We start from the raw sequence: 16,984 nt of genomic DNA, 5'->3' as shown, positions 1-16,984 counted from the left end.
TTAATTGAGTCAAGCTGCATTTTGTCTTGGGAAAGTTTCAAACCTTGGAAGAATGGGAATCACAATGTACCTACATCAGCTGTCCTAAAGCTGTATGGATGAACTTTTCTGTAGCAACTCTGGGGAAAATAATTCATTTCAATGTTGCAACAGTGATTCCCCAACTTTGGAGGAAGGTTATAACATCAAATTTGGTTCTCTCTGGATTCTTTCCCCAAATACAGAAAATCCAGTGAGGCTAAAATTTATTTTAAAATATTTAAAGTTAATTATAAAGGATATTATTCTGAGATTTGTGTGTGAATTGTGAATAATCTCACATTCTCTTAAACACTTAGGGTTTCTTCCTCCAAAACAAACAAGGAATCAGCTCTCTGCCCCATAGATCAGGGATTGTTCATAATGATGCTAAGAAAGAGAACTAAGTTTTTTATAACTCAAGGCTCCCTCAAAGCAACATGTACAACAAGCTAGAGCAGTTCTTCAGGGAAGAGTGTATTACAGAAAGGCTCATGAAGTTCTTATATATATATATATATATAGAGAGAGAGAGAGAGAGAGAGAGAGAGAGACCCATTCTTTCATGGCAGCATGTCTTCTATGTCTTCTGGTTGCAATGGCTCATATTGATTAAATTTTTACTAGGCACAATTCTGAGTGTACTCATTAATTTAATCCTTATAACAACTTTCTGAAGGTGGGACTATAATTATCTCCATTTTACAGATAAGGAAACCAAAGCACAGAGAGATCAAACAACTTTCCAAGTGCACTTTTGGTAAGTACAAAGGAATTATGGCTGCAAACCTATCTCTTAACCTCTATATCCCAGTGGTTCTGAAACCAGAGCCTGAAGAATTATCTGTGAGGCTTATTAAAATGCAGATTGCTGAGCTGTACTACCAGAGTTTCTGATTCAGCATCTCCCTGGAGCCTGGGCTGTACATTTCTAGCACAGTCCCTGGGGATGCTGCAGGACCACACATTGAGAACCCTGGTCTCTGCTGTTCTGCCTCTGGCAATCACTCTTGAGAGAACCCTTTCTTCTTCCCCACACACTCTGCCAACCCAGAAATAAAGCTCAGCAAAGGCAAAGTAATCTCCTGAGAGCAGTCACCCATCCAGTCTTTCAGAAAGCCCCACAAATTCTCAGCACTGTGCTGAGGACTGTGTGGCTTCCAGGAGCAGATGCCTGCCACTCTCTGGGCTCTGACTGGAAATTAGGGGCCCGGCTGTACCCTCTTCTATTTTCTATCTGTACTCACTCTTTGTTGATAAAGCCTGTTTCTAAGCAAATGAGTTATTTTCTCCAAATAAGAATAAATTTCATGTTTGCTGAAAATTCCTTTGTAGATACAAATAAAGTTATTAAATCTCCCCAGGTTAATTTATAAATTCATTCATCTATTTTCTTCAGAGTGACTTCAGAAATATGTATGGCAACAGAATACATATGTATTTATGTATATATATATATATATATATATATATGTATACACACACATACATGTATATACACACACATATACATATACATGAGGACAATCAAAGCAAAGATAAAATCCTAACTCAGCAATTTTGCAAAATAAAGCAGGATAAAGTTAGTACATAGAGATGCAAACCATAAGACAAAGTCAAAGAAGGAAATATAACAGGCTAGAAATTTACAGTTTTCTAGAAGCCCTTTGACACCCAAGATCAGATATTTCTGTCTTTAAGTCAGGCTTGGGGAACACACCTATAATTCCAGTACTCAGGTACAGGTAGGAGAATGAAGAATTCAAGGCTAGCAGGTCTAGAAAAGAAAGAGAGATTTCTATCATTAAAAGGTGTACTACAAGAGGTGGCTGACAACATCTCCAAGTTAAATACAAACATGTTCTACAGAGCATTTTTATAAGCATTTATTAGTGCCCTCAAAGGACATTTCAGGCTGTAACAGTCTACAAAATATGGAAACTTTCAGGGACCTACATGTCAAGGTTAATGCTTTTCCTGCAGTATTTGAAGAGTAAAAACATTCTGCAGTTAAGCCCTTCTCTAACTGTACTTTAAAAGTGTGCACATGAAGTACTACAACTGCACTTTCTCCCCCAATATCCTGTAATTCTGACACTTTTGCCACTGTCCAGCTTAACTTGCCAACTTGAATTTAATTTTCTAATACTTGAAGACTATTATTAGAATCTTTTTTTTTTTGTCTTTTCTTTTTTTGGTGCTGGGATCGAACCCAGGGCCTCACGCATGCTAGGCAAGTGCTGTACCACCAAGCTACATCCCAGCCTATTATTAGAATCTTGATGGTGAAACTCATCACACATTCTCTTCAAAAACTCTGGGTTTTTTTCAAAAGATTATTCTTTTTTCCTAAAGATTCTTCTTCACAGTTTTCATTAAGCACTCTAATCAAATAATCCACTAATTACTGTGGGTCCATGATACCTTTTATACTGACATTTTTGGCAGTATTTGGAGTGTAATGGACTCAGGGTTAGAGACTGGGGTTTTCATCCTGTTGTCATAACTTGTGACCAGGTGGCTTACTCCTTTCAGCCTTGATTTTCTCATTTGTTAAATGGGAGAGAAGCAAGGTTACCACATAAATACTCTCATTTATTAGGACAAGAACAAAAAAAAAAAGCCTGAAGGAACAAATATTAACTCTTGTAGTTCTGAGTTAAAATTACAATAATGATCCTAACTAATAACCATGACATGTTTTCTCTAGGAGTCATGATGTGTTTGTGTGGAATAATTAGTATGTGATTCCCCACCTGTGGCCACGAGGGCTGTAGGATAGATTCCCGCTGGAGAGGAGTGCTTTGTCCCAGCTCAGCCAAACTTGCTCAGAACCAGAATTCAACAAACACATCTCCACCACCAGAGAGCATGAGGATCTAATGGCTATTAGGAACCAAAGTACCAAGAAAGCAGTGTTGGACGACAAAGAAATATAGGAACAAAAACAGCATGTTAAAATCAGAAAACAGTAGACAGTCTGAAAAAAAATCTGGAGGTGGCAAGCCAACATCCACAGCTGGATTTTAGATACTTCTCACACGCCATTTGCTGGGGCAGGTAGGTCTGTTTAAATGGACAAGGGCAAATCAAGGGGATCCTCTCACCAGGCTTACCTTACAATTAATGGCATACGCTTGCAAGCCTTCCATGAAACAGGTTTCAGATTTGGACTCCCCAAACTGGAGTCCTTGCTGAAGTCCTCAGCCACAGGACTAAGGGATTTGTTATTAGTAATAGCTGAGCGCAACAGCCTGTTCATGCTTTATTTATATATATATGTTACTTATTTGTATAAATCAGAACTGAGTTGAGTTTGCCCCGATGATAACGCCTCTCTCACTCACTGATATTCCAATGTTTTTATTTTCTTCTTGAATTAAAAAATAAAGAAGTGGGGTAACAGCCAGAGGCATGGGAAGTGTATGTGATCTAAGAATACCCCATGGGGATGTGGCATATGACATTAGAGAACATGAGAAGTCATAGGTAGAAATGTCTGGAAATCTCTGGTAGCCTATTGAAAACAACACAAGAGACGACATGGCATAACTGTTGAAGGCCTGTTACATACTTCAGAAGGTCTGAGAAGGGTAACAAGACCCCAGGGCTCGATGCTCACATGGTGAAGGGCAGGATCAAGCTAATTATAGATGTTCCTCCATAGCTATTAGTCTACCTTGAGGTTGATCATAAATCTTTCTCCCTAAAAAAGCTCCAATAATTTCACAATTTGGCTTCACTTTTTTGGAATGTTTTTTTCTAACAGTAGTATTCAGATGTTGAGTCCCAGAACAGAGAAGTTTTTTAGCCAACTCTCTCTTCTTTTAAATGACTCATTGAAATTTATGTATTAATAACTTGTGGTAGCCAGCCTCTAAGATGGCTCCTAGTGATCCCACCACTTCCTGGTATGCATGCACTTGTGTGGTCCTTTCCCACATGCACCAGGGTTGGGTCTGTGTGACAAAATATGGCACAAATGATGACGTCTGACTCCCCACACTGTGTCATAAAGGACATTGCTGCTTCTGCTTTCCTCCTGGATCAATTGTTCTGGGAGAAGCCAGCTGCCAGGCTACAAGAACACCCAAGCAGCTTTATGCAGAGTTCTACTGGAAGAGGAATTTTCCCAGTTATGTGAATGATTCATATTGGAAATAGATCCACCAGTCCCTATCAAACAACTTCAACCTAGCTAGCTTAATCTTCATTTAATCCTCTTATTGTTGTACTGGGGTACATTGTGACATTTATAAAAGTTCTTACAATGTATCACAGTTGAATTCACTCCCTCTGTTATTCTCCTTTATCTCCCCTCCCCTATTTCTGGAATAGTTTCAACAGGTCTCATTTTTCTATTTTCATACGTGATTATATAATATTTCCACCACATTCAGCCTCCTACACCCTTTCCCCTCCCACTGGTGCTAACCCCCCCACAGAACCTGTTTTACCTTCCTATTCCCTGTTTTTGAAAAGAGACATTTTTGTTTGTATTAAGATAGCTTTACAGGGAATTTCATTGTGACATTTCCATGTATATATGTATTACAACCTGAATTGGCTCATCCACCCTATTTTTCTCCTTTTTACCTTAGTCCACTTCTTATGGTGATTTTAACAGGTTTAAAAATTCTATATTCATTCTTGTATAGAAAGTATATCGACCACATTCATCTTGCTAACTTCCTTCTTTTACTTTCCCTCTCCCATTAGTGAACTCCCCGTAGCATAGCCTGTTTTTCATGATATTGATTGTATTTGTATTGGGTCTATATGTACCATATGAGAGAAATCATGCAGCCTTTGGCTTTCAGAACTTGGCTAACTTCACTTAAGATGATGTTCTCCAGTTCCATCCATTTGCCAGCAAATGACAAAATTTCAATTCTCTTTATGACTGAGTAAAATTCCATTGTATATAAATACGGCATTTTCTAAATCCATTCATCAGTAGTGGGGCATCTTGGCTGTTTCCTTAGCTAAGTTATTGTGAATAATGCTGCAATAAACATGGGTGTGTAGGTGCCTTTATTGTAGCCTGACTTACACTCCTTTTGGTATATCCCTAGAAGTAGTATTGCTGGATCATATGGCAGTTCTACATTTAGCTTTTTGAGAGGCCTCCATACTGTTTTCCACAGTGGTTGTATTAATTTACATTCCCACCAACAGTGTATGAGGGTTCCTTTTTCCCCATATCCTCACCAATATCTGTTGTTTGGGTTCTTGACGATAGTCATGCTAACAGGAGTGAAGTGGAATCTTAACATGATTTTGATTTGCATTTCCTTTATGGCCAGGGATGTTGAGCATTTCTTCATGTGTTTTTTTGGCCATTTGGACTTCTTCCTTTGTGAAAGTTCTGTTCAGTTCATTTGCCCATTTCTTTATTGGGTCATTGAGTTTTGGAGAGTTTAGTTTTATGAGATCCCTATATATTCTGGATATTAATCCCTTGTCGATGTATCAGCTAGCTTAATCTTGACCTAAGTCTCCTGAGAGACTGAACCAGGACCACTCAGCTAATTCACCTTCAGAAACTACAAAACATAATAAATGCTAAACTGTTGTTTTAAGTCATTAAGTTTTGGGATAATTTGTTATATAGTAACAGAACACACACATATCACTAATTACAAATTGTTTTTATTCATTCAAATCAGGTACCTAAGAATACTTATTTTCCAAAATTTAAAAAAAATTAATAAACCAGGCATTGTAGAGTGCATCTATAATCCAGTCCCAGCACTTGGGAGGCAGAGGCAGGAGGATCTTGAGTTTGAGGCTGTCTGGGATACATAGTAAGTCCCTTGGGTTACAAAGCTAGACTTTGCCTCAAAAAAAATAATAAAAAATTTGTGTTAATTCTCTAATGGTAGCCCTGAAATAAATTTTAGGTTTTATTATAGTTCCATGAGTCTATTTCTTACTTTGACCAATTAGTATATTATTTTTTTTTGATTATGGTCTACTTCCCACTGGTGGCCACCTAGAGACAAGTCATCTAAAACTGGTCTGTTGTGTATATTTTATGATGATATCAAGGCTGTTATTTGGGTTATGAATTAGTAAGTTATCTATGTTGATTCTAAAAGCCATAGAGTGCCAGCAAAAGAATTTATCTCATCAAAGGAATTTATTTTCCTACCATGAATTTGGCACAAAGTCTTTAAGGTACCAAGGAAGAATGGATAGCTGGTGATCTTTGGATTTTCTTTTGCCACCTGGAAAATAGATCAAAGAGTTCAGAATTATTCTTTCCATATAGCAGAAGTTAGACAGAAAACCCAAACAATTATCTCTCACCACAGGAAAAATGTGAACAAAAGGCATTGTCAAAAGAAAATTATTCTTCTCAGGCCAGTGATTTATCCTAAGAGAATACAGCCTTGGTGTCCTCGGCTGTATGATATAGCTGGATCTGTGAGTGCTGAGAACATTGTACATAGAAGCATCTGAGAGGCAATAGAATAAAAAAAATTGCAAATATGAATTCTGTTCAGATTGTTACCATCCTAATTGTAAGTTCCCCTTTAATTACTGCAAATAATCAAAAGCTAACAATATTTGTGAAAGTCTTAGCTATGACTTACGTTCCTCAAGAAAGAATTAAATCCACCAATTGCTGATTAGAAAATGAAAGAAATCAAACTCTAATCAAAATTGTTTCCTAAAGGCAAAAAATAAGGTCATCTGGAGAATATTTTCTAAATGTTCTAGCATATTTTTTGACCATATACTTCTAGAGTCTTTTATTATCTGATGGGAATCTCTTCACTTTTCATCCTCTCCCTTCAGGAAGCCTTCCTGATACCTAGACTGTATGACAGGTTCCTCCTACATCATACATCATACAATAAGGATTTTGAAGATTTGATTTCTGCAAAACTAGTTTTAAGCCCTAGCACAGCATAGGAACAAATGATGTGTGTTGACCTAAAGTGTATATAATGTTTGTATCATAGCATTTTTCTGTTTCTCATACTGTACTGTTTTCACAATTCCTTTTGATTTATTTTTTTTGTCTACACCCCTTTACAGGACCTATGTTTTCCTAAGTTTGGATCAGCAGCAGGGAAAGGTTTTTAAAAAAGGACAAAAATCTCCACATTCTTGCATAGTTTGTGAGGCTATTACAATTCAAGAAACTACCTTTTGACTTTATACACACTAACATGACTATAAACAAAAAACAGATAATAACAAGTTGGTAGAGATATAGAGAATTTGGAACCCTCATACACTGCTGATGAAAATGTAAAATGGTGTAGCCATGGTGGAACAGTTTGTTAATTCTCACAAAGCTAAACATAAAAGTACCGTAGGACCCAAGAATTCCACTTCCAGATTCATAACCAAGAGAACTGAAAACAAGTGTGCAGAGAAGAACCTACACATAAGTGTTCACAGCAGCACTAGCTACTATTGTCAAAAGATAGAAATAACCCAAATTTCCATTAAGTAATGAATAGATAAACAAAATATGATACCTCCACAGAATAGGGTATTATTTTATTATAAAAAGCAATGAAGGGGCGAAATGGCCCAAACAATGTGTACACATATGAATAAATGAATAAATAATTTAAAAAGCAATGAAGTCATGAAATATACTACAGCGTAGGTCAGCCTTCAAAACAGTCTGCTAAGTGGAGAAGCATGTTACAAAGACCACATGTTATGTGATACCAGCTATATGGAATACTGACAACAGGAAAATCTATAGAGACAAAAAGTAGATGACTGGTTGGTTAGGCCTGGAGAAGGATGGAAGGATAAGGAATTTCTTTTTATGGTAGTGAAAATGTTACAAAATTGACTTTGGTGATATCTGTCAATATGAGTGATAGTTGAACTGTATGGTATGTAAATTGTATGTCAACAAAGCTGTTTAAAAGAAACTAGATCTGAAAATACAGATAATGACAAGTGTTGGTGGCATGGTGGCCCACACCTGTCATCCCAGCTATGTGGGAAGCATAAATAGGAGTATTTCAGTCTAGGCCAGCACTGGCATAAATGCAAGACTCTATCCCTAAAATAACCAAATCAAAAATTGCTGAGGGTGTGACTCAAGTGGTAGAGCACCTGTCCAGCAAGCACAGTACTCAAGTTCAAGCTCCAGTACCAAAAACAAACATAAAACCAACCTAGGATGTACCATAAAGGAATTCATGGAGTTGTTGGAATTCTGTATCCTGTTCGTGGTAGTAGTTAGAAGATTATATGCATGTGTTAAATCCATACAACTTTATCCCCACTCCCAAGGTGAATTTTGCTGTATGTTCAAAAATGTAACATAAAAAAATCTATCATGCACAACTTTACTTAGAATTATAAGCCAGGATCCAATAAAGACTGTTGCGGCTAATTAAAATTTTCTATGTATGTGCAAAAAGAATACTTAGCCCCAAAGAGCCAACTTAGACTTAGTTTCCTACCTGCATTCTACAGCCAAAATCAAGATAAATACAAAATGACTCCAGAGGGATTAGCACCCATGTAATTCTGTCTTTACTTTGTGTTTAATGCAGAGTTGTGATTCAGTGGTCAAGCTTTTCATCCAAGTCCCAATGAACCTTTGTGATTATTCTGAACTCTCCATTTCACATGGAGCTGATCCTAAATTTGGCCTAGCTCTGCAGGGCAATCAGCAAAGGGGATAATGACTTTCTACAATCCTCCAGGCCTTCAAGATTCCCTAAGACTTGTAAACAGCAAGTACTGTGGGATGCTCCATGTTTATAACCAAAGGGTCTGCATTCTAACTTTTGGTCAGTGGTAAGGAGGGTTTCAGGAGGAGAAGTTCTGAAATGGGGACCAAAAAAGAGGGTGGAAAATGTGATCCAGTGTCCTGAGGCCCAAGATTAAAGAAGAGCCTAGAGACATCTGCTATCAAAATTCTGAGAACTTCTGATACTGGAAAAGGTCCTGGAACAAAAGTAGGAATAAGAAACTTCTTCTTGGATTCAGGAAGTCCTGGGCTGTGGGTGGTCTTGGGAGATATTGAGAATTTCAAGGCTATAACCCACATGTAAACAAAGTAATATTTTTAGATTTCTCTGCAATTAATGTCTTTCTACAATATGGTATTGAGAATGTCTTTGAGAAGTATAGGTTCCAGTGGGGTTGACTGGTTGTATTTTACCAGCAGTTAAATGGGACTTAATGCTAAGTCCCATTGCTAAGTCAATAGACACTGGAGGGTGGTGGAAGAAAAAGAAAAGAAGAAAGAAAAATTTAGACCCTCCATGCTAAGATCAACACTTAACTACTGAGCTATAGTTTCTTTAGGAAACGTCTGCAGAAGCCACACCTAGTTCGCATCCCCTTCTATTTTCTTGATTCCATCTACCTTAGAATTGTCTTTAATTTACCACCATCTTAGACCTAAAGCTCTTAATACACCACTAGTCTGTCCTCTGAGGATGAGCTCATGGATGCATTTGCTACCAAACAGACTTGCTTTGTAGCCATCGTTTCTCCATAGGTAATATAAATACATATTTGATTCTGTCTCACCTATGCATTCACTTTGGAGTCTAATCCAAAAGATCTGATACCCAGAAGTCTGTTTTAAAATAAAGCTTGTGACATTTTCATGTTACTTTCTGTGTGTCAATCAAAATTTTCTTAAATCTCTTTGCAATATCCTCTGAATAATGGGGACAAAATGAGGATGAAAAATGCAAGAGATGCCAGAAGTGGTGCACATGCCTATAATCCCAGAACTTGGGAGGCAGAGGCAGGAGGATTTAGAGTTCAAAGCCAGCCTGAACCAGACCCTATCTCAAAAATAAAAAATAAGAAACATTTTGAGATATTTCATTTGAACTAACCTAGAGTTAGCTTGAAACCACACCAGGAAAACAGGTCAATTACATAGTTTGTTTCAACACATGAGCCCTCATGTTGATATTCAGTTTTTATTGAGTAATGTTATGCTCCTCTCCTTTTCTGAATAAAAGACTCTTCTACTCTACTGATGAAGTGCACAGTACCTTCCCCTTGATAGTTCATAATGGCTTTTCTGTAATGTATTGGTGTTCTTAGACACTTCATTTAGCATCTCTGGGCCTCAGTTTTCTCATCTCTAAAGTGCAAAGGGACAAGTAGAGTGGCAGGAACTATAACAGGTCATCATTAATGTCCCTTCCAGTTCTAACATCCTGTGAGCCTTTCGTGGGTGCTGGGGAACCTCAAATCCTAATCACAAAAATACCTAAGTCCTTTTAGTCCCAGGACAAAACTCCACCCTTTATTGACTTAATTGAAGAATGCTAAACTCATGCATTTATTGCAGTGTGGGGATCAAGCACAGGCCTTGTGCATGCCAGGCAAGTGCCCTACCACTAAGCTTCATAAACTCCACAGTAGAGACCAAATGCAGGTACCTGGAGTGTACAGGCTACACAACACCCAGAAACACAGTTTCCTAAGGACAGGGACCACATGTATCAATTGGGGTTAGGTTTAGTAGCATATAACTGAGTGCCCAAAATAACTGAGGCTTAAACACAACAGTTATTCTTATACATAAAAGGTATCAGTGGGAGATAGTTTCTGACTGACATGAAATCAACAGGGACTAAGATTCCTTCTATCTTTCTGCTCCACCTTCTTCAGTGCATGACTTCACTGTTCATGATCTAAGATGATTATGGAAGCTCTAGATACTATAATCAAATTCCAGGTATCAGGAAAGAGAAAGAGGAAAAGGAAATTAAAATAGACACACCTTCTGGCTGAATAAACTCCCTTTAAAGAGGCTTCCTGGAGAGCCACAGAAGTTGCATTTAGACCTTAATGATCAGAACATTGTCACAGGCTATACATGGTGCCAGGGAAGCTAGGAAATGTAGTTTCTATGTGGGTGCATTACTACCCTCTATGATACAGGAGTTCTGTTGGTTGGGAATAAGAGAAAAAGCATGTTGGATAGACAACCTGCAGTGTCAGTCATGCCACCCTCTCCTCTCTGAAGTACCTTGCACTGTCCCGTGGAGGAGCTCATTAAATGCTGTTGATTTGATCTGATTGTCAGCAGGAGGTGATCTGATCCAGAAGTGATTTGCTTTTCTTTTTGCTTGTATAACCAGGCATCCTCCAAGCTGGTCTTCGGTACAGGGGATAGTCAAATAAGAATGGTTTTTCCATTCAAAAATATTGATATTTTCTCTTGGAAACCAGAGCTGTATGTGAAAATGAAAAAAAGTTATTTCAATTTTCTAAACCACCATGACTTCTCAATTTGATTAGAGATGAAAACTCATTTTGTCTTTCTTCACTGTCAGATGCACTCCATGATTCTTGACCCACAGATTCACACAGACCAATGGACAGTAGTTGCATCTGAAGGAGTGTAAGGTCACAGGGTAGGTACCTGATGTGCCCTAACTGTGGGGCCACCAGCCACTGTCCCCCAAAAAGAGAGGCCCCATATACATATTCCCTCAGGAAAAGACAGTTCATAGACTAGCCCTTCTTGTCCAATTCCTGCATTTACAAATATTCCTTGTCTATAAGGCAAGGAAAATGAGATGTTAAAGTGAACTAAGTGGCTACCTTCCTAGAGGAAGAGGTAGGACTGAAATTTGGGTCTCAGCTCCCAGTTTACAGCTCAAATAAACTTAGTCCAAACTCTATTACAACAAAAAAAATCTACAACTGAAACCAAATGTCTGAAACTCTGAAACATCTTGAGTCACTGTCTATACTAATTTAGTTATTCAGATGAACATTTATTTCTTGATTTCATTTTGCCCAACCTGTGTTCTGCCTAGGTCTCTATGAAGTCATTCATTTAGTTAAACCATTATTTATTGAAAGCTTATTCAATGATAAGTAATGTGCTATGAGGAGTATACAGAATGACCAAAAGATATGGCCTTATAATGTTATATTGCTAATATACATAGCCATGAATTAATGAAGCTAACTTTCAAGCAAGCATATGAACAATTATATATCCATGTGAGTGATATGGCACCTTCAGAAGCTTATAGCCCAATGATAGTGTCAGTGCTTAAGATAATTTTAGGATTCATATTTGGGAATTATTTTCAATAGATAAACCAAATTATATTAAATTTCCTTGATGGTTAGTTACTCTTTTTGCTTACAGAGTAGAATTTATTTGAGATAAAAGTGTCAGTCATTTAGAGCTGAATTCAGTAAAGCAGACTTGGGCAATCAGTTTGGGTGCCTGGTGACATTTTCTCAGCCCAGGAAGGCCTTCCTCCAGACTTTTTTTTCCATGATAGAATAATCTTTCTATTTATTTAGGCCAGTGATTGTCAAATTTTATTGTATACCAGAATCACTCGAGGGCTCCCTAAAACAGATTTCTGGGCTCTAATTTTTGACTCATCAGGTGTGTTTAGCCAGAGAATCTGTATTTCTAACAAGTGAGGCTAATGGTGTTGGCCAGGAAACACACTAAGAACCACTGTTTTAAGACAGTTATTTTAGATTTTCTATTTTCTATAGCTATACTTAATCTTATCTAACAGAGACCAGCCTTGGTCATAGAAAGCTGCCTTTCTACCTCTCATGCTGGGTCCAGGGATTCTGTAGTCTTGCATATATTCCAGGTATGCAACTGGACATGTGCTCATGAGTCCTACCACAGAACGTGTCAATTTCCACTCAGAACTACAGAGAATGGAGTTAAAGTCCATGACTAAAAGAGCTCATGGGAATCGCTAAGATTAGAACTTCAGCCCTGCCCAGCACTCTGGAGAGACAGAAGGTTAAAGCTGGAAAGGGGTATTAGTTATCATGTGGTCAAATTCCCTCTGCCCTCACTCTTCTTGGTTTAGAGTTGAGGAAACCAGGACTCAGAGATGCTCTGTGAAGTGTGCAAGACCACCCAATAAATGACAGGAGAGTTATACAGAATTCATGAGAAAGTGTCATATTCACCTTCCGTTTGTAGAGGACAGGATCATGATCCAACCAGAACCAAATACAACATGATGTAGGTCTAACATGATGTGCACATACCCCTAAGAACACATAGTGCAAACCGCGCTGCTTATTATTTCCCTCTCCATCTTATTACTGGGACTGGAAAATTCTGAAAAATTCTGGATTTTGTTTTGGTTTTCTTGGTTCCTTAAAAAAAAATCAAATCCATAGTGATTCACCGATGTGATTTTATTCCTACCAGAAAGCTGTTATTAAGATGATCAAGATCAAAATATTCATTTATATAGCATACCAGGGTCTGAGTTCTACTTCAGTTCACTGTTCACTCTTGTTTATGGTCATAAATGCCATCTCCTCAAATACAGAAGACAGTTACAGTGGCTGGTTGCAGTGGGGTATGCTGGTAATCAATTAAGTAAAGAGGATGAAGCAGGAGAGAATCACAAGTTAGAGACCAGCCTGGGCTAAACTTTAAAAGAGACAAGCTACAGTGATTTTGAAGAGAAATGGGGGGAAAGGAGTAGAAAACATGGCTTTGCCACTAAAATGAGCCATATAACTAGTCCATATAGCTCAGAGTCCCTAGATCTGGTTTACCTGTGGACCCTAGATGTGGTCAGTCTCATTTTAACAACCATTGAGAGAAGCTAGCTTTAAAAAAAAACTTTAAAAAAAATTTTTTTTAAAAAGAGCCAGGTACCAGTGGCTCCCACCTGCAATCCTAGCTACTTGGGTGGCTGAGATTGGGAGGGTTGAGGTTCAAGGCTAGCCCAAGCAAACAGTTCACCAGACCCCATCTCTAAAATAACCACACAAAATGGACTAGAGGTGTGGCCCAAGTGGTAGAGAGCCTGGTTTGCAAGTGTGAAGCCCTGAGTTCTGTTAGGAAAAACACGGCTCACAAAGAAAGCTCACGAGAAGAGTCTCACGTCCAAGAGCAAAGTTTAATGGCAGGCTCGAACTGCTGGCCAGGGAAAGATGGCGCAGCAGACTCTGGGCCAGGCGTGGCTTTTATAGAAGGGGGAGGTGAAGGAAGTTAGCACAGTCTCTGGTAGGGGTGGGGCTGTCTTAGAGCACGGAAATTTCTGTTAAGGGGCGGGGCTGCCATTTTGGCCACGATTCACAAAATGGCAACATTATTACTCTATCAAGTTCAAACCCCAATCACACACAGAAAATAATAATAAAAGGATTGGATGACACCAGCCTCTTAGTAGTAGATTCAACAACCAATGATGAAAATTCAGCTGCAAGACACTATGAAATGGGGGGTGTTTGGGGATGTGGCTCAAGTGGTAGAGCAACTATCTAGAAATGTGGGAAGGGGGATAAGAAGGAGTAATAGAGGAGGTGAGTATGATCATAGTACATTATATGTGTGTACAGAAATGTCACAATGGAACTCCTTTATATAGATAATATACACTAAAAAAGCAACACTGATGTAATCTAGATAGGTACCATGATTTTAATGTATATGTCCTTCCAAAATTCATATGCTGGCACTTAAATCCCAGTGTGATGATATTAACGGGTAGGACCTTTAAGAGGTGATTATTTCATGAATGAGCTTAACAACCTTAGGAAAGGCTGGAGGAGTCTAGCTAAGCCCTTCTCCCTTTAGCCCACCCACCATTCAGCCCCTCCAGGGGTGGCATCTGAAAAGTGCCAGCTTAGAATATTAGAAGCAAAAAGCAGCACTCACCAGATACAACCTGCCAGCACCTCGATCTTCGACTTCCAGCCTCCAGAACTGTGAGAAATAAATACCTGTTCTTTATAAACTACCCAGTCTCAGATATTTTTTAGTAGCAATAGTAATGGACAAAGACAGTAAGTAAGTTTCTTAAAAGACAGTGAAAAAAAGTTGAATGGAGAAAATAGCTAATTTTAAAATACTTCAGAGCTTAATTTCTCAATCTTTTTTAAATACCACAGGTCTAACCTTTAATCTAGGCCTACTCAACAACAGGTGTTAAGACATACAGAGAAATGGCTCAAAATCTTCTGAATGTGCTCAAGGAGAATTTTTTTAATGTAAAAAAAAGCATGGCAGGGGAAAAATGTCCGTTATCTACCACCCCCACGGTAAAATATACCTTATATTTAAGACCTAACCATCTGTCCCATCTCTAATGACACATGACAGTGGGAGGTGAAGTGCTGGGCAGCTAGAAGCTCATCCTTCTGCTTTCTTTGGTGTAAACGTTCACTATGTTTACATACTGTTAGAGAAGTGGTCAAGAAGCCACAAGTAACTGACCTACCTGACTCCCAACAGAGTCTTACCTTAAAGCAACTGAGGCCAATAGGAAAAGGGGACCAGGAACTAGAGAAAAGGTTAGATCAAAAAGAATTAACCTAGAAGGTAACACCCACGCACAGGAAATCAAATGAGTCAACTCCCTGTACAGCTATCCTTATCTCAACCAGCAAAAACCCTTGTTCCTTCCTATTATTGCTTATACTCTCTCTACAACAAAATTAGAGATAAGGGCAAATAGTTTCTGCTGGGTATTGAGGGGGGGAGCGGGAGGGGGTGGAGTGGGTGGTAAGGGAGGGGGTGGGGGCAGGGGGGAGAAATGAACCAAGCCTTGTATGCACATATGAATAATAAAAGAAAAATGAAAAAAAAAAAAAAGAAGCCACAAGTAACTGACCTACCTGACTCCCAACAGAGTCTTAGGCATTCACGAAATGTCAACACTTGATCTCAACCTCTTTACAATTTGCTACTGATTGATAGCATTGTATTGGTGCTTTAGAAGTCACATGGGAGGAAGGGGGAAGGGGACAATAAGACAAAAGTCTGGAATTCAGGGAGGACAGTGCCTGGTGAAACCTGGTTTCTCTGTGTTTTCTGCACACTCTGGAATTGGTTGAGGGTGGATTTGGGCTACAAGCCTCAGTCTGATGGCCCCCAAACCTTGTTACCTTTGCTGTGCCTCACATCACTCCCCTACCATCCTTGCCTCTGAAATAATTTATTACCTCTGTGGGAAAACTACTAATATTCCTTTTTCTGCCCCCAGAATTTTGCTAGAAACGCTCCTCTAAAAAACTATTCCGCCTAGCTAGCCGTTGGCTGTCCCTACAGCAACGGTTAAATTTAATTCCTCATGGTGGGCTCTATGCATTATTGAATGTGAGCACTGTACTGTCTCCTATTTGAATTGATCAAAAGCTGAACTTTAATTTTGTTGATGGGCTTTGTCCTCATCACTTTCCCTTTCTTCCAGCTCCTCCTCTTAGCCTGTTGGGTGCCAAGTGTTTGAGTAGCAGGAAGTCTTCCAGGGTTGCACTCAACTGCCCCTGTTTGTTAGGGCTGAATTGCTGTCAGAAGCTGCTTTCTTACAGGTGGGTAGACCTTGAAAAGATAGGTCTGGGCAAGGTCTGGAGGGAAGCCTTGCAGAACTCACAAGGCCAGGCAGGCAGCAGGGTTGCTATAGTTACCAGACAGCATGGTGCTCTAGCCACCTCCTCCCCACAAGGCAACCTTTCTTTGTGAAGCACTGAGAAGATGCAGAGGTGCTCAAACCCAATCCACCCTGAGAGCTGAGAGAGAAGGGACTCAGTCACATTGCTTGTGTGTCACAATGCCAACAGCAAAGTTAGAGGTCACCAGGGTGGTGAGGGGAGTCACTTGGTGAATGTTTAAGATTAGAATGTGATTAAACAGCAAAGGCAGAGTCAATGTTCTCTGTGCTCTCTGAGTTTTGTTCTGGTTTTGCTTTGTTTTTCTTTTGAACCAAAACTAACATCACATCTGTCCCTGTGGCTCTTGTGTGCCTGGCATCTGAGCCAACACAAGGCTAGGCAATGGGGAAGTGATGGGCTGAGACCCAGGCAGGACAGTCTCTTCCTTCTACCTGAGTCCCAGACTATGGTTTTCCAGGCTCCAGATGGTGATCATGATTGTTAAAAAGCAACCATTATCCCTGTTAATGAGGATAATAAAACAGAACAATTCATGAGCACCGACAACATATGGAGCATCCTACAAAACACAGCATTATCAGGAAATGAAGTT

General features: G+C 39.1%; 1 long non-coding RNA gene across 1 annotated transcript; it reads right to left on the bottom strand.

Moving 5' to 3' along the window:
- Positions 1–5,654: 5,654 nt before the first annotated feature.
- LOC141414094 (uncharacterized) lies at positions 5,655–14,908 on the bottom strand. Its single transcript, XR_012439185.1, has 3 exons — positions 14,660–14,908; positions 11,012–11,216; positions 5,655–6,248 (listed from the first exon to the last, which is right to left on the bottom strand). It is a non-coding gene; the product is annotated as an uncharacterized lncRNA (long non-coding RNA).
- Positions 14,909–16,984: the final 2,076 nt, after the last annotated feature.

Source organism: Castor canadensis, chromosome 11 (genome assembly GCF_047511655.1).
Source record: "Castor canadensis chromosome 11, mCasCan1.hap1v2, whole genome shotgun sequence".
In the NCBI taxonomy this organism is placed as follows: domain Eukaryota; kingdom Metazoa; phylum Chordata; class Mammalia; order Rodentia; family Castoridae; genus Castor; species Castor canadensis.
Note: the sequence above shows the minus strand (reverse complement) of the source record. Positions and strands in the feature narration are given on the sequence as shown.